This window comes from Bubalus kerabau, chromosome 8, assembly GCF_029407905.1.
Source record: "Bubalus kerabau isolate K-KA32 ecotype Philippines breed swamp buffalo chromosome 8, PCC_UOA_SB_1v2, whole genome shotgun sequence".
NCBI lineage: Eukaryota > Metazoa > Chordata > Mammalia > Artiodactyla > Bovidae > Bubalus > Bubalus kerabau.
The window spans coordinates 76,515,926-76,534,974 of record NC_073631.1 but is presented as its reverse complement, the minus strand read 5'-3'; the positions used below and the strand labels follow the sequence as shown (position 1 = coordinate 76,534,974).

The 19,049-nt window shown below is 38.0% G+C and overlaps 1 protein-coding gene and 1 pseudogene across 2 annotated transcripts in view; one reads left to right on the top strand and one right to left on the bottom strand.

The window, feature by feature from the left end:
- The window catches only part of ZNF804B (zinc finger protein 804B), a 284,775-nt gene that overhangs the window by 131,694 nt on the left and 134,032 nt on the right, over nucleotides 1-19,049 (bottom strand). The gene's annotated exons all lie outside the window — the stretch shown is intronic.
- On the top strand, nucleotides 7,925-8,642 carry LOC129659360 (60S ribosomal protein L10a-like; annotated as a pseudogene).

The window sequence follows — 19,049 nt, the reverse complement described above, 5'->3', positions numbered from 1 at the left end:
CATCAAACTTCAGGTATTCAGTTCAATTCAGTTCAATCGCTCAGTCGTGTCTGACTCTTTGCGACCCCATGAACCGCAGCACGCCAGGCCTCCTGGTCCATCACCAACTCCTGGAGTTTACCCAAACTCACGTCCATTGAGTTGGTGATGCCATCCAACCATCTCATCCTCTGTCGTCCCCTTCCTGCCTTCAATCTTTCCCAACATCAGGGTCTTTTCCAATGAGTCAGCTCTTTGCATCAGGTGGCCCAAAGTATTGGAGTTTCAGCTTCAACATCAGTCCTTCCAATGAATACCCAGGGCTGATTTCCTTTAGGATGGACTGGTTGGATCTCCTTGCAGTCCAAGGGACTCTCAAGAGTCTTCTCCAACACCACAGTTCAAAAGCATCAATTCTTTGACGCTCAGCTTTCTTTATAGTTCAACTCTCACATCCATACATGACTACTGGAAAAACCATAGCCTTGACTAGCTGGACCTTTGTTGACAAAGTAATGTCTCTGCTTTTTAATATGCTGTCTAGGTTGGTCATAACTTTCCTTCTAAGGAGTAAGTGACTTACTGCATTATGAAAAAGAAATATCTATTTTTCCCTCTTTTGATATTAGTTGTGTCTGTTTGCAACCCCATGGACTGAAGCCCAACAGGCTCCTCTGTCCTTGGGGATTCTCCAGGCAAGAATACTAGAATGGGTTGCCATGCCCTCCTCCAGGGGATCTTCCCAACCTAGGAACTGAACCAAGGTCTCCTGCATTGCAGGCAGATTCTTTACAGTCTCAGCCAGGGAAGCCCCCATTTTGATATAAAGAGTAAAATTTTATAATTCTGCTCATATCAAACTCAACTCTATTTATTTTCACACAAAACTTCACAAAAACATGTTTAGTGATTTCATTTAAAGTCAGTAGCTACAAAACCTTCCAAATAACTATTTCATTGTTCTTTTCTGTCTGGGTTCTAAGTGTACAAACAGAAAGTTGAAGTGGATTTGAAGTACACTATAAGTTGGTTTTTCATTTTATCCAGAGACCTTTGAAAGTTTTCAGTAAAAGCACTCTGAACTGATCTCTAAATAACTGACTTGAAGGCTTACCTGTAACTCCTTGTTCTTTCTTAACCATACTCTCTGAATCCTAGGATGTGGTGAAAGCTTGTCCTGTATACCATGCTTCTGAATTTGAGCACTTGACTTCCCAACACTCAAGTCGTATGCTTTCATAAATTATTCATATTTCTTCCCCAATCTATTCATGGCACTACATTCTTGCATGGAGTTATATTTAATTGAGTATTTTATATATTGTTAAAATAAATATTTTAAATGTAAAAGCTGTTTCTATGAAAAACAGGTTCAGTGCTTCGGAAAGACTCAAGAATTGATATTATTGAATTACATGTGAGAAAAATGACATTAAAATAGGAGAAATAGCACACATCTAGAAAGATTTGGCATTCATATTGCTTCACAATTATCAATTAAGATCTCATTCTACTTTGAATAATCCAAAGAAATTGTGGATGATGAATTACACTGTTTTATGTAAAAAGACATATAATGCAGCCCCACTTCAATAAGTATTTCCATGCTCAAAGAAAAGTATTTAACTGAACTAAAAAATATTAAGAAATATTCTAAATAAAAATCTGTAAGCTCTTTATGTATTATGTCTTATAATCTCTGGGTTTGATGATTCGCTTTTTATGAACCAACCACTAACCACAAGTCCAGGAATATTAACTAAAGTTTCAACTACTCATTAGGACTTCTGAAGCCCAAAGTGAAGAATATCAAATTCCCTTTTAAATGTATAAAAAAATTAAGAGGTATTAGCACAACTGCTGGAGAAGGCAATGGCACCCCACTCCAGTACTCTTGCCTGGAAAATCCCATGGACGGAGGAGCCTGGTGGGCTACAGTCCATGGGGTCGCTAAGAGTTGGACACGACTGAGCAACTTCCCTTTCACTTTTCACTTTCCTGCATTGGAGAAGGAAATGGCAACCCACTCCAGTGTTCTTGCCTGGAGAATCCCAGGGACGGGGGAGCCGTCAGACGGGCTGCAGTCTATGGGGTCGCACAGAGCCAGACACGACTGAAGCAACTTAGCAGCAGCAGTAGCACAACTGCAGCTCAATCTTTTACTATCTTTTTCTCTCCCTCAATTTAGCTTTGAGATGTGTTAAAATAATGTAGTAGAACAGCTTGCCCATGTATCTAAAAAAAAAACACTATAGGGATTTCATTTAGCTTCAGAAGGTCTGTAAACACTTATTTACACACCATAGGTTTGTGTTTTCCTAACAGGATTTACTACTGAAAAAGCTTATGATAATCGGTATATACTACGAAAACTACAGAAGGAAGAAATAAAAGAAAAAAATTCCCATTTTTAAGAGAGAGTAATGGGATAGACATGAGTTTGGGTAAACTCCGGGAGTTGGTGATGGACAGGGAGGTCTGGCATGCTGTGGTTCATGGGGTAGCAAAGAGTCGGACATGACTGAGCGCCTGAACTGAACTGAATGGGATAGTTATATTTTTTAGTTGATAAGTCTATCTCTGTTAATAGTTAATTTCCCTAATCATTTTATTGAATGCCATGTTTAAACTTAGATTATTGGTACTCAAAGTTAAGAACAATGTACTGATTTGTTTGAATAGGTACTGTATGTTATTATTAAATCTTTGTGTCTGTGCTTTAAAGACTATTTTACTTCACTATTCTTGCTAGACAAGGTCTTTTCTTGGTGGTTTCTTTAGTTTGCATTTAAGATGTAATAAAAGGTGAGGCTACATAGAATAGTAGAATAATAAGATAGTTTATAACAAGTTGTATAATTTAATGGTCACCACTTGGGCCTCTCATTTTTCTGTTGGAGATTGAAGTCCAGTTTCATAATAAATGTCATAATTTGCAGTTCTACCTGAGCTGGAATATGCAGCATTCAATGAACTCTAAAGAATTTTTATAGCAGGACTTCTCTTTTATTCTCCTCATAAAAGTTATTCTTTAATTTTGGCAACTCTCATACCAACTGTTCACAATCTTTTAAAAGCATTGTAGAATCGAGTACACTCTGCATATGTTCTAACTTCCTTTGTTGGGAATGAGTTGCTTTGTTTAAAATCCAACATGGTAATTAAGTCCCATGCTTTTCTGATGCATGGGAATTCATTTCATGTTGGAATCCCAATGTACATGAATGCATGTGAAAGAAAATAACGGCCTACTGAGCAGTATAACCCGCAACCACTGCATGTTTGGGGACCGGAGGGTGGAATCTCAGTCTAGAGACTCTTTTAAAATTATGCAAATTATGGTGGCATTCTGAAATCACTTCTATGCCAAAAAGGGTCACTAGTAACATAAAAGTCATTTTATAAGGAAACACAATGTGATTTTCAAGGCATAAAGTAAAATGCTTTATAAAACTACCTAAACACATTCTGATAACAAATGCATGGGAAACCATACAGGATGTTCACACTGATACACAATGATTCTATTTAAGAACTCTCTTATTTCTCCTCCAAAATCATCTAATAACATTATTGTGTACTTGGGTTGTTTAATTTCATAGCTCCTCAGAGAAGGTGAGTCAAATTGATGTATTTTTTTTTAAGTCTGGGTTTCTATAATCTAAGCCTGGCACAGTACTTCACAATCACATGTTCTAAACAGAATCTGCTGCTTGGAGTGCAGTGTAAATTTTCTTTACAGACTGTATAAAGATAAAAATTATTACCCAAAAAATTTGTATTAATTTCAGCTAGATATAGGCTAACCCATAATACAGGCATTTAAACATGTCTCTACAGGTGATTTCAGATGTTGCATTCTGGTGCTTTTATCTAGTTCTTATTTGATTACCTTTCTTTGGGTTCTTTAAGAAATCTAAAAAAAAAAAATCTTCCTGCAGTTTCCATGCTAAAACCCCTGTCTTGGATTACTCCCGAGCTATAAGTTAGGGATGTTTCTGACTTTCAAAAAATTTTAAAATCTGAATCATTGGACAAATGTGCTTGCCCCAAAATTTCTCATTTCTTTTAGTTGTTTCCCTCATTCTGCTGCTAAGTCACTTCAGTCGTGTCCGACTCTGTGTGACCCCAGAGACAGCAGCCCACCAGGCTCCTCTGTCCCTGGGATTCTCCAGGCAAGAACACTGGAGTGGGTTGCCATTTCCTTCTCCAATGCATGAAAGTGAAAAGTGAAAGTGAAGTCGCTCAGTCGTGTCCGACTCCTAGCGACCCCATGGACTGCAGCCTACCAGGCTCCTCTGTCCATGGGATTTTCCAGGCAAGAGTACTGGAGTGGGGTGCCATTGCCTTCTCCTCCCTCATTCTACTTTGCCATTTTTTATGTTTTTGTGAAATAAAATATTTTCATTATATTCATCAATCCAATCTCTCTTGTATTTATCATCTTCTGAAATTCCTCTCTGTATCCTCTATACCTTGCAGACACCCCAGACACTTCACTATCTGCAGAGTCCATATCTCATTAGCAGAATATCTAAAATTCAGAGAGAGCTTAGTGGTGGATGGACTTCCTCAGTTATACATATATTTCCACACTGGTGGAAAGACAGAGAATACTATAAAAATAAACTAATTCCATTTGTAGCTTTCTAGTTGTAGTAGGAGGTAGAATAATCAGTTTAGAATACAAGCTCTGAATCTGGCAGATGTGGGTTTGAATCCTGAATATTCTACCTGTTAGCTCTATAATATTGGGTAAACTATTTAATCTTAAAACACTATTTACACATATTTGAAAATAAGGTAGAAATACATGTCATTTATAGCTACCATCAGGATTAAGTGACATAACATGGGAAATATGTGGTACACAGTCACATGGAAAACACTTCGTAGATTGTCACTATTAAATTATTATTCTCATTGGTTATCATAAAAACAGTCTTGAATATAGTTAATAAACATTAGTGTTAATGTTCAGTAGCATCACTGACTCAATGGACATTAATCTGAGCAAACTCTGGGATATAGTGGAGGACAGAGGAGCCTGGTATGCTACAAGCCATGGGGTCTCAAAGAGCCAGACATGATTTAGCGACTGAACACCAACAACAGTAAAATAGGGTTTGCAATATATCTAAACCATCAAACTTATATGAGTTTTTAAGAAAATCTGGAAGCCTGAAATAAATTTTAGAAAGTTTGCCATCAAAATAGTAAAAATAAAGATAAGACTGGTATTGAAATAAACACATAAAGAGGACATTTTTTTCTGTGTTGTTTAAAGGTATGATGGAGAGAGTTACTGGGAACATAGATGTCAAGAACAAAACCCATAACAAGGGAGTCACATAAGTGCCCGAAACCTTCTCCCTGGGAGCTTTCCTTAGATTATGACAACAGAAGCAAGATTGTTTGTCATAATGCTTGCTTTACAAAATATCCAATCTATTAAAGTTAATTTACTCATAATTTTTCCCAATGATACCTTCCTCAGAGGTGTAAAGAACTGGGACACTTGTGAGATCACATGAATGGTTTTATACAACTATAATTAGCTCAGTTCAGTGTTTCTTAAATTGCTGTCCCTGGGAAAACAGTGCCACATAATGTTAATGGGTGAGACACAGAAATTTTTGCAGTTATTCTCACTTATCCCTTTATATACTAATGTCAATAAGACTCTTTTAGACAGCATGGAGATCAAACCAGTTAGTCCTAAAGGAAATCAACCATGAATATTCATTTAAAGGACTGATGCTGAAACTGAAGCTCCTATAATTTGGTCACTTGATGCAAAGAGCCAACTCACTGGGAAAGACCCTGATGCTGGGAAAGACTGAGGGTAGGAGAAGAGGGTGATAGAGGATGAGAAGGTTGGATGGCATCACTGACTGAATGGTCATGAGTTTGAGCAAACTCCAGAAGATAGTGAAGGAAAGAGGAGCCGGGCATGCTACAGTTCATGGAGTAGCAAAGTTATAAAAACTCATTTGATTACAAAACGAGTATTTTGGATAGCACATTTTATTAATTTTTTCAGGATATTTAGGTATAATTTACATACAACATTATATTAGTTTTAAGTGTATTGCATAATGATTTGATATATATGTATAGTGAAATGATTACAATAAGTTTAATTAATATCCAGCACCTCATATAGTTACAAATTCTTTTTTTGTTTGTTTTGATGAGAACTTGATTTACTCTCTTAGAAACTTTTAAATATTTGATACAACATTGTTAATGCTGAATAACATTTTAATGCTCTTAAAGAATCCTTGGGGAAGCATTGTTTGAGAGATACTGGTTTTGTTGTTAAAAGAAATCCTTTCAAACTAAGAAAATACAAAATGGTTATTCATTTGTGTTAAAATATGATGTGATATTTGCCAAGATATCTAGGGGGAAGAAAAGAGTAATGGAAGGAAGAAATAGAATAAGGAAGGGAGAAAAGGAATGTGAGAAGGGAAGAAGGAAGAAAAGGACAATGAAAGAATAAAGGAAAAAGTGAAAGAAGAAAATAGTTCTAATTGATTAAAAAGACAATATCTGCATTTAGGATAATCTTTTTGTTTTTTAATTTGAAGCTCTATGTGGAAAAGATTTATGAAGAATAATAGATTCAAGCCACTTCTCTTTTATCTAATCAAACTCTAGATAATACTTTGAAAATACATAAATGATTCATAAAGATATCTTTAAACTTAGAAGCAGATAGCACTTTTGGAGAAGGAAATAGCAATCCACTCCAGTATTCTTGCCTGGGAATTTCCATAGACAGAGGGGCCTGGCCAGCCATAGTGCATGAGGTTGTGAGAGTCAGATACTACTTAGTAACTACACTACCACTACTAAATAAAAATTTCAGTTATAACTGCCTTTTGTTGACTACAGTTTCTACTGATTACCCAGGAATGATGGAAATAAGACAAATAAGCAAAGGTAAGAAGGACAACACTAAATGACAGGAGAGCATTAGACTTAACTCACCTTTCCTGTCTTCTACAAAAAGGTATACTATCATTGCATTGGGCTGATTTTGTAACATTTTCTGGGCCATAGAGACAATGAATTGATACGTTAGCCCTATTCTCTGCTGCCTCCTCCTTCCAAAAAAAGAAAAAGAAAAAGAGTTTCTCAATTTAAAAGGTGACACAAACTAAATAAAGTTTTTAAGTTAAGAAATACTGAACTCCTAACTTAGGAGAAGGCAATGGCACCCCACTCCAGCACTCTTGCCTGGAAAATCCCATGGATGGAGGAGCCTGGTAGGCTGCAGTCCATGGGGTCTCTAAGAGTTGGACATGACTGAGCGACTTCACTTTCACTTTCATGCATTGGAGAAGGAAATGGCAACCCACTCCAGTGTTCTTGCCTGGAGAATCCCAGGGACGGGGGAGCCTGGTGGGCTGCCGTCTATGGGGTCACACAGAGTCGGACACGACTGAAGCGACTTAGCAGCAGCAGCAGCAACTTAGGCTTCGAGTGTTAAAATCACTAAAGCTGCTAATGGCCTCTGTGGGCAGCTGTGGCTTCGCTGTTGGAAAAAATAAAAGGTGTTTGTAAATTAAAAGAATTAAGGAGCATTTTTTTTTTCCCCAAACTGGAAGGAAAATTTATTTGATATCTAGATTATAGTGCATCGAATCAACAATTACACTGTATTTTCCTGGATTTTATTTTTGGCTCAATAAGTCACTTAGGGATTTGATTTTCATTCTATACCTAAGGCTTCCCTGGTGGCTCAGATGGTAAAGAATCTGCCTGCAATGCTGGAGACTTGGTTCAATCCTGGGTTGGGAAGATCCCTTGGAGAAAGGAAAGGCTACTCACTCCAATATTCTGGCCTGGAGAATTCCATGGACTCAGTCCATGGAGTCACAAAGAATAGCACATGACTGAGTGACTTTCACTTTACTATACCTAAAGTGCAGTTGGAAAACAATAGGGTTAGCTCTTTTCCGGTTATCGCAGCCTAGGGAACTATGAGCAGCAAAGTCTCGCGCGACACCCTCTACGAGGCGGTGCAGGAAGTCCTGCACCGGAACCAGCGCAAGCGCAGAAAGTTTTTGGAGACGGTGGAGCTTCAGATCAGCCTGAAGAACTATGACCCTCAGAAGGACAAACGCTTCTCGGGCACCGTCAGGCTTAAGTCCACTCCCCGCCCCATGTTCTCCATGTGTGTCTTGGGGGACCAGCAGCATTGATGAGGCCAAGGCTGTGGATATCCCCCACATGGACATCGAGGCGCTGAGAAAACTCAACAAGAATAAGAAACTGGTCAAGACGCTGGCCAAGAAATATGATGCCTTTTTGGCTTCAGAGTCTCTGATCAAGCAGATCCCCCAAATCCTGGGCCCAGGCCTGAACAAGGCTGGCAAGTCCCCTTCCTTGCTGACCCACAGTGAGAACATAGTGGCCAAAGTTGATGAAGTGAAGTCCACGATCAAGTTCCAGATGAAGAAGGTGCTGTGTCTGGTAGTGGCTGTTGGCCACGTGAAGATGACAGATGATGAGCTTGTGTACAACATCCACTTAGCTGTCAACTTCCTGGTGTCATTGCTCAAGAAAAATTGGCAGAATGTCAGGGCCTTGTACATTAAGAGCACCATGGGCAAGCCCCAGTGTCTGTACTAAGGCACAGCTTAATAAACCATCAAAAAAAAGAAAGAAAGAAAGAAAAACAATAAGGTTAGATGGTATCTCAACAGTCACCTCCAATCCCAACTTAAAAGTCCTGCATATGATCATAAGATGAATTTCTAATAAAGCTTCAAACTGAATGTTTAAGGAAAAAACCAAAAGAGAAAGGACTAGGAAGATACACACACACACACACACACACACACACATTTCTTTTTAAAAATAGTTATCAATTGTAGGAAGTATATCCAAATTTAATAATGCTTTTCTCTTTTCCCCCAGGAGTGATGTTGTCCACATGCTACAGACTAAAGTACATGGATATTAAGCTGATTCCAGAAGAATTGATACTATTAGAATGTCAAAATAATACATAATATGTTGAATGCTAAATAAGTTCTTCTTTGCCACCACATTATCCATTATCATTATCTGTGTAAGCCATTATAATATGTTACTTATGAGAAATATATATAATAAATGTTCAGATAAGATTCACTGTCCTGTATTGATATAGAAATTAATAATTTAAAATCACTATGATAGTACATTTCCTAGGTCAGAAAATGAGGGAATGATTTCATAATTTAATAAGTCTTCAAAGTATAATTAATAATGTTCATTCACTTTTACCCAAGTTTAGGGACATTATGCCAATTCTCCATAAATAGGCAAAACATTCTTTATTAAGAATTTTGAGGAAACCAAAACTGAAGAAGACAGCTGTTTCCCACTGTTCATTGCAGCACTATTTACAATAGCTAGAACACGGAAGCAAACTAGAGTTCATCAACAGATGAATGGATAAAGAAGCTGTGGTACATATACACAATGGAATATTGCTCAGCCATAAAAAGGAACACATTTGAGTCAGTTCTAATCTGGTAGATAAACCTAGAACCTATTATATAGAATGAAGTGAGTCAGAAAGAGAAAGATAAATATCAAATTCTAACACATATATATAGAATTTAGAAGAATGATACATCAAAAAAGCAAGAGAGGTCCAGAAAAACATCTATTTCTGCTTTATTGACTATGTCAAAGACTTTGACTGTGTGGATCACAATAAACTGTGGAAAATTCTGAAAGAGATGGGAATACCAGACCACCTGATCTGCCTTTTGAGAAATTTGTATGCAGGTCAGGAAGCAACAGTTAGAACTGGACATGGAACAACAGACTGGTTCCAAATAGGAAAAGGAATACATCAAGGCTGTATATTGTCACCCTGCTTATTTAACTTATATGCAGAGTATATCATGAGAAACGCTGGGCTGGAAGAAGCACAAGCTGGAATCAAGATTTCCGGGAGAAATATCAATAACCTCAGATATGCAGATGATACCACCCTTATGGCAGAAAGTGAAGAGGAACTAAAGAGTCTCTTGATGAAAGTGAAAGAGGAGAGTGAAATAGTTGGCTTAAAGTTCAACATTCAGAAAACTAAGATCATGGCATCTGGTCCCATCACTTCATGGCAAATAGATGGGGAAACAGTGATGGACTTTATTTTTTGGGGCTCCAAAACCACTGCAGATGGTGACTGCAGCCATGAAATTAAAAGATGCTTACTCCTTGGAAGGAAAGTTATGACCAACCTAGATAGCATATTAAAAAGCAGAGACATTACTTTGCTAACAAAGGTCTGTCTAGTCAAGGCTATGATTTTTCCAGTAGTCATGTATGGATGTGAGAGTTGGACTAGACAGAAAGCCGAGCACCAAAGAATTGATGCTTTTGAACTGTGGTGTTGGAGAAGACTCTTGTGAGTCCCTTGGACTGCAAGGAGATCCAACCAGTCCATCCTAAAGGAGATCAGTGCTGGATGTTCATTGGAAGGACTGATGTTGAAGCTGAAACTCCAATACTTTGGCCACCTGATGAAAAGAACTGACTCATTGGAAAAGACCCTGATGCTGGGAAAGATTGAGGGCAGGAGGAGAAGTGGACAACAGAGGATGAGATGGTTGGATGGAATCACTGACTCAATGGACATGGGTTTGGGTGGACTCCGAGAGTTGGTGACGGACAGGGAGGCCTGGAGTGCTGTGGTTCATGGGGTCACAAAGAGTCAGATATGACTGAGCGACTGAACTGAACTGAACTGAAGAACTTATTTACAGGGCAACAGTGGAGAAACAGACATGGAGAATAGACTCATGGACATGGGGAGAGGAGAGGAGAGGGTGAGATGTATGGAAAGAATAACATGGAAACTTACATTACCATATATAAAATTGATAGCCAACAGGAATTTGCTATCTGGCTCAGGAAACTCAAACAAAGGCTCTGTATCAACCTAGAGGAGTAGGATGGGGAAGGAGATGGGAGAGAGGTTCAAAAGGGAGAGGATATATGTTTACCTATGCCAATTCATGTTGAGGTTTGACAGAAAACAACAAAATTCTGTAAACCAATTATCCTTCAATAAAAAAAAAATTAAAAAGAAGTTTCCTATTCAGAAAAAAGAAAAGTGTTTAAAGCAAGAGAAAAACTTTTGTTTTTTAATTGTTTTAATTCCAATTTTACTATCTTCAAGTTTAATACTAATAAAATTATGAAAATTCTAATATTACCTTAGTCATTGCTTCATGTACATCAGTTTGTTCCAATAGGGGAATTGTTTTTAATATAAAATCGTAGAATGTTGAGTTCATGACACCCAGGAAATATTCTGTGGGCTTCAGTGTCAAAGCTTAGCACCAAATTTAGTACGTATAGGTTTAAGAAGAGTGTTGACAGGGCTTTCTCTAGATGAATCCTGCTGGGTTTTAGAAATTGCTTGATTTCAGAAGTCATGCTGTGCTGCTAATCAGAGCAGAATTGCACAATATGCTTTCACAGGCGACAAAGGTCTCTCTGCACAGCCGTGGGAGTCAGTCCTCAGCTCTCAGGCAGAAATCACCTCTTCCCTTCTTGGTGAATACAAGTCTAGCCACGAGGCAAGCTCTACAGGAAAGGTGATTTGAATGCCACAAGGATATGGTGTCCGGACAGGACATTCAGTTTTGTCTAAGAGGACAAGTGAGAGGCAGAACCTGGAGACTGCAGTGCTTGTAAACAGAACAAAATATGTGGATTCTAGTCATCTCTCCACTACTTATTAGCTATGTGACTTTTGTTAATTTCACTGGCTTAGTCTCAGTCTCTTCAACTAGCAAATGGCAATATTGATACACGAAAGCAGCAAAACTAAGTTCTGTAAAGTGCTTACCATGGGCAAAGCATTCAGTTCAGAATCTAGCTCAACAGTATATAAATAATGACTATTTCAGGAGACAGACTCATCCAAAAGTCAACCAAAGGAAAAAAAAACAGATTAAGTTTTTAATCTGTGATGTCTTTATTCTTTCATGTCATTTTCTTATAGCTTTGGTATTCATATAAAATATGGAATATCTTTTTTGCAATATTAGGTATGTTACATTTTATAACCCTTGTTATATAATGGCTATTGATAAGCTTAATGTGAATATCTCTCCATGAGTTTTGTACTAAAGTCCTAAATTGATCTTTTTGTGGCTGGAGAATTTTATTTTATAAAGGTTACTTCAACAACTTGGAAGTACATGTAAGGTTTTGAAACCACTGCAGAGCATATTTTTTAAGCATTCTCCAAGTTGTCACCACATATGGTTATTCATCACAAGATCCCAGAGCATGTCAAATTTTATTAGTGTTATATGATGGAATATGACAGGGGAGACACTATTGAGCCTGATTTATTGCACACGTGCACACATACAAAGTGTAAACAAAGATTTCACAGGAAGAGCTGTCTCAAAGTGCAGCTGCCAAAATTATAGATCGTCTAAGCCAAATTAAACCAGAATAATTCATTATGAAGTAAAAATTCCTTCGGAAATATGTTGAACAATGGGATATTCTAAAGGGTAGTATCTGCCCTGGAATTACCATTATTTAAAAGTATCAAGATGAAGAGAAAATGAGTAGATATGAATATCACAGCATCATTTGGCCACCCAAATACTCTTACATCACCACTCAGCTGGGTAGCTATCTTTATAGGAGGTATTAGCTTGATTTAGACTTGACTTTGAGTGCTCGTGAGTGTTCCCATGATTCTTTAGAAAGGATGACTGTTTAAGGAACATTGCAGATAATTTATATTCTTAACCAACTTAGAGTTGGTTCTTAAACCTTCCCTAAACTGATGCAGGATTTTAAACCATGGATAAAGCCTTCTTATTTTACCCTGAATATTTTCCTATTAAAGGATTATTGAGCAGAAACTATGTAAATGTTTTATTTCATGTCAGTGAGCACAATTCTATACTGATAGTTAAAGATTTCAGAGATAAATGTTAGAAGAAAGTACTCATTTATGAAATATTATCAGATGTTGACTCATGAAGTTAGTGAAGATCACTAAAGGTTTGTAATAATAGGGGCCACCATTTAATATATGCCTATTCTGTTCTGTGCTTTACCTTCACCAGCTCTTTTTATTCTCCCAACTCTCTACAGCAATGTAATCTTATACCAATTTTACATGTGAAGAATCTGGGGCTCAAATTAATTAGGTAACATATCCAAGATTACAGAACTAGAAAATGGTAAAGCCAGAATCTGTCCACCTTCAAAGCCCTTGCTTAATTTGTTCTGTTACATGAGCTCTTTGATCTATAAAGTTCTATAGACTTCCAGTTGCTTATCTACTCTGAGCTTTAGTAGGTCCTAGCCCAAGCTATCACCAGATTAATGTCAAAGATGAGGGTGGAGTAAACTTGCAGATCTGAGTGGAGGACAGACTGACTAATGGACTTCACCTTTTCTCTGACCAGCACTCACTAATGTTTTTTCCTGTACAAGGCAACACCCTCACAGTTGGGAATAAAGAGATGACTAAGCAAATCCATTGTTTTCAAGTCCTGGAAGCTTCTGGGACTCCATTCCCAGAAATAACTCTAAAGAAATGTACAGTAGAGTTCCATAGATTGTGTAGTTCTCTTGTTTAAAAGTTCCTCAAGAGATTCTGGTAATCAGCAAGTGTAGGAACAAGCTCTGCATTATATGATAAATAAGGATTTTCTAAAAGTACTATGAAGTTCATAGCAAGAAGAGGTTGACCTTTGTTGGGGTTTTAGGTAAATGTGTCACAGAGAAGGGATATTTGAACAGACACTTAAAGAATCACTATTTATTTGCCAGGTGGAGAAAGACATATGTAACGTTGTGAACAGGAACTTTTAGTAGAGGAAAATCTTCAAAGATATGGAGGATTAAAAGGTGGATTGAAGAAGAAAAGAAAAAAAAGTATAAGAGAATAATTTAAGAGAATTGTTTAGGGCCATGTTAGAAGATAACATAAATATAAACACTAATTCATTTAAAAACAGGCATTTTAAACAAGGGGAGAAGATTTATATTTATACTATTATTTTGGTGGCAGTTAGAAGGAGAATTAGAGTGTATGAGAATAGGACCAAGACAGCAGTCAAAAAGTCAGAGTAATAATCAAATTTAGGAAAGGTGAGAGCAGGAACTGATGCATTGGTCCTGAGCAAAGCAAAGAGAAAATAATCCTAGAGGTGTTTCAGAAATGAGGCTGACAGAACTTGGCAACAGAAGAGGATGGAGGGTTGAAGAGAGGATAGTAAAAGGTGACTGGGGCTTCCCTGGTGGCTCAGTTGGTAAAGAATCCATGTGCAATGCAGGAGACTGCCTGCAACACAGGAGACCTGGGTTCATTCCCTGGGTCCAGAAGATCCCCTGGAGAAGGAAATGGCAACCCATGCTGGTATTCTTGCCTGGAGAATCCCATGGACAGAGAAGCCTGGCGGCCTACAGTCCATGGAGTCACAAAGAGTTGGACACGACTGGGTGACTTAATAACAGGAGATTTTCAGCTTAGGATATTTTATGGAAGGCAGTACCTTTAACTTAAACATAATACTATATGAAGAATTGATGCTTTCAAATTGTGGTGCTAGAGAAGGACTCTTGAGAGTCCCTTGGACTCAAGGTGATCAAACTAGTCAATCCTAAGTGAAATCAACCTGGAATATTCATTGGAAGGACTGATGCTAAAGCTGTTCAATGTTTTGGTCACTTGATGAAAAGAGTCAACTCATTGGTAAAGACCCCGATGCTGGGAAAGATTAAAGGCAAAAGAAGGGGACAGCATAGGATGAGATGGTTAGATAGTATCACTGACTCAATGGACATGAATTTGAGCAAACTCCAGGAGATAATAAAGGACAGGGGAGCTTGGCGTGTTGCAGTCCATGTGGTCACAAAGAGTTGAATGTGACTTAAAAATGGAACAACAATATGATGATTTACTTTAAGGAGATAAGAAATCTGGTGACAAACATTTTTGAATTGAATAACTCTGGACCATTTAGCAGATGTTTGAACCAGAGTCTGGATCTTATAAAGGAGTTTAAGGCTAGATCAAAGAAAATAATTCAAAATATATTCATCATGTAAGTTTGTTGAGATGTATTCCTTTTTGAAGGCTTAAGTTGGGGGTAGGATTTAATGAGGCCTGTTGTCATAAGAACATCCTTATGACATTTTAAGAAATTAATACATGTATTCCAAAATATTAAAATAATAGGCTGCTGTTACTGCTGCTACTGCTAAGTCGCTTCAGTCGTGTCCGACTCTGTGTGACCCCATAGACTGCAGCCCACCAGGCTCCCCAGTCCCTGGGATTATCCGGGCAAGAACACTGGAGTGGGGTGCCATTGCCTTCTCCGAAATAATAGGCTAATTTCCACCAGTTGTACTTTGTGCTGTTAGTCATTAAGCTAAGTATATTTGGCAAGTTCATCTAATTTACAGTATCAAATTTCAGTGTATTTTCTACTTTTGTTTCAATTAGTTATTCTCAGCCTCTTATGAAAGCAATTTTTCAAATTACATCTACTTTCCTGGCTCAGAGTCAAGTTCACACCTGACCTGTGCTTTAGATTCTCTATATAACTGTGCACAAACAAAGGGAAGACAGAAAATGTTTGAACCAGACACTAGAGAAAAATTTGACCTTATATGCCTCCCATCGATTTAGTTTATGAGCTTATTTGTAAAGTGAGGCACACCTGGGGAGTTGAGGGAAGCACAGTATGGTTAAGTCTAGGAAATGTTGATGTTCACGTCCACACAATCTGCTGTGTGATACTCTGTCACTTGTTCCTGTTGAAAGGTCAATGTCAATTCTGTAGTAAACACAGGAGTAAGCCCTGGAGGTCATTACATGATTATAGAGCTATGCTTTTCACACTACATACTCTCTTTCAAATATAGCTTGTTGTACTTGGGAATCTTTGTTCACCAAACACCATGAATATTCTATTCCTCTCCACTGTATAATAACATTCACCTTCAGGGCTTTTCATGACTCAGAGAAAGATGACTGCCAAAGATAATTACTCCACTGTGATTAATGAATCCCCTTCAAAATTGCAGGCACCAGATTGGAAGTCTGATAACTTTTATAACATCAAAGAATACTATTATCAAAGACTTTATTCTTTGTCATTTTGCTGGAAAAGAAATAATGTCCCATTACATTTTACTAGGTGACAATATGTTCATCAAAGAAATGTTTGAGTACATGTTTTACAGCTTATAAAAAGGGAAAATGACAGCTACAACAATCAAGAGCTTTCTCGCTAATTGTGGAGAAAAAGTGATAGTTGAGAAAGATAGACCACTAATTAGTTTAGGAGATCTTGACATTTCCTTTTTATTACATAGGATGTGTTAATTAATTTGTGTTTCAGATAACACTATTTGTGTTTTAAATGATTTGAAAAAATAAGAGGAATTTTGCAGTTAACTATGTTCAACCTAATTGTATCCCATGTATAGAGGTAGCTCCTCGAGGGCATCCAAGTCATATTGTTCCTGTTTGTCTGTCTTTGGCTTAAATATAAAGAGCAACCCTAGCAGACGGCCTGTCACACATCAGTTTTGTTATGCCTCCTACATCTGTGCTGTTCTCAAACACATGAGGGTGATTAAAATGCCTGGTTTGTGAGAGGAAAAGGAAACAGGAAGAAGGGTAAATTCCACAACTGTCTTTTCCTCTTTTTCTCAGTGTTTATCAGGCTCTGAATTACTCTTACTACAACAATAAGGTTATCCCAGGTGGCATGAGAGGTAAAGAACCCTCCTGTCAATGCAAGGAGACAGAAGAGGCACAGGTCCCATCCCTGGGTTGGAAAGATCTCTTGGAGGAGGGCATGGCAACCCACTCCAGTATTCTTGCCTGGAGAAGCCCATGGACAGAGGAGCCTGGCTGGCTATAGTCCATAGGGTCTCAAAGAGTTGGACTTGACTGAAGTGACAACGCACACACATCACACAACAATAAAATACCAGGTAATTGCCATCTTTGGGGGAAAAAGAAGGCAAGGCTAAATTACTTGAGCCTGTTTTATCCTTGACAAGTGGAGACCTTCAGTCTTGATGCATGTAGATACCATCACTTACACCTCTCATATTTTCCAAACTCAGAAATAATGTCCAAAGGAAATGTATTTTAACATTGTCTAATGGAAGTGGTACAAAAGCAATCATTTAATTGAATTAATAATAATATAATATATATGAAATATATAATATAATATATTAACAATATAATAACAATAAAACTACAGAGGAGGCAAGTTTCTACAACAACATGCTGCTGCTGCTGCTAAGTTGCTTCAGTCGTGTCCGACTCTGTGCAACCCCATAGACGGCAGCCCACCGGGCTCCCCCGTCCCTGGGATTCTCCAAGCAAGAACACTGGAGTGGGTTGCCATTTCCTTCTCCAATGCATGGAAGTGAAAAGTGAAGGTGAAGTAGCTCAGTTGTATCCAACTCCTAGCGACCCCATGGACTGCAGCCTACCAGGCTCCCCTGTCCATGGGATTTGCCAGGCAAGAGTACTGGAGCGGGTTGCCATTGCCTTCTCCCCTACAACAACATAGAGATAAAGAAAAAAGAGTCAACACTGAATATTCACTATGCATTCCTGGCATTTTTAAACTACCTTATCTCATTTTACTCTCACAGCCATGTTCAGAAGGGTAAGTTATTATTCCCATTTTATAGCTGTGAAGTGGATAATCAGAAAGGACTGCAATATGACAAATTTACTCACCCAGAAAAGGTCTGCCAGGATACTAAAAACTGATTCTCCTATAGATGGCATACTGCATCTTTTCAAATAAATGTCATTTTTAATTTGCATTCATTCATTGCAAATTTTATATTAATTACCTCCAATTTACAGGCAAATAGAAATTTACAAAAATGAAGACATAATTTCTATCTGAAAAGAGATATAATCTAGAAGAGGGGATAAGACAAAAGTGTTATCACTGTCAATGCTATAAATGAAGTAACACTAAAGCTCAGCAAAGGAACACATGCCAGGGAAATAAATTCTTCTTGTGAAAGAAGAGGTCAGGAAACTTCTTAGATACTGCAATGTCTATAGAAAATGCTGGGGTTGTGGGGGGGGGGGGGAAGAAAGCAAGTGTTCATAATCAAAGAAGGCATTCTAGGAAAAACTATAGAATGAAAAATTATATAAAGACACAAGAGAGACTGTTATGTTTAGACATGTTCAAGGCATTCAGGATGGTTGAAGTAGCAATAATGAGACTGCGAGGTGGAGGGAGCACAGGAGAGGAAGGCTGGTGAGACCAAAAAGAGCCACGTAAAGAAAGCCCCCCTATGCCAAGACATGATGCCATGACACAGGGATTTTATAGAAAATGGAGGAGAGAAGTGGCAGAGAACAAAATAGGTGTGTATTTTAGAAATCTTGGTGACAGAAAATTGGAAGGCAGATCAGAGAATGTGAGGCTGGAGGATGGAAGGCCAAGTAGGAAAGAGTCTGCAATGATCCGAGTAAGAGATGGTGAGATAGAAACAGAGGACAGAAACATGGGGCATTTGGCGAAGGGAGAACTCTGGGCTGACTTTTGTCTTTATGGTTGGGTGATCACATGGATGTGTCAGATTCATCCTACATGAAATACTGCAGAGGAGCCAGTTACAGACATCAAAATAAAAGCCAAACAATTCCACCCTCTTTCCTTTTGGGGATCCCTGTTGGTTTAAATACTTCTGGAAGTTCAGTCTCCTGTCCTGCCTGTTCTTTCATCACTTCTTCTCCAACCCTCATTCTACTCAGGCTGTTGTCTGGGCATCTGATTGGAGTCCTCCCCAAGATTCAAACAATAATACGATACAAGGATTTACAGAGCACATGTAAGTTTCATGCTGGTGATAAAAAAATAAGATACTTACAAAATAGTATACTTTTTAGTACACTTTTTAAGTTGTAGCATCAAGTTTTTTTTTTTTTGGCCTTCATGACTTTTTTATTGTGGTAAAATATTCATAACATGAAACTTACTATCAATCGTTTATAAGTGTACAGTTCAGTGGTA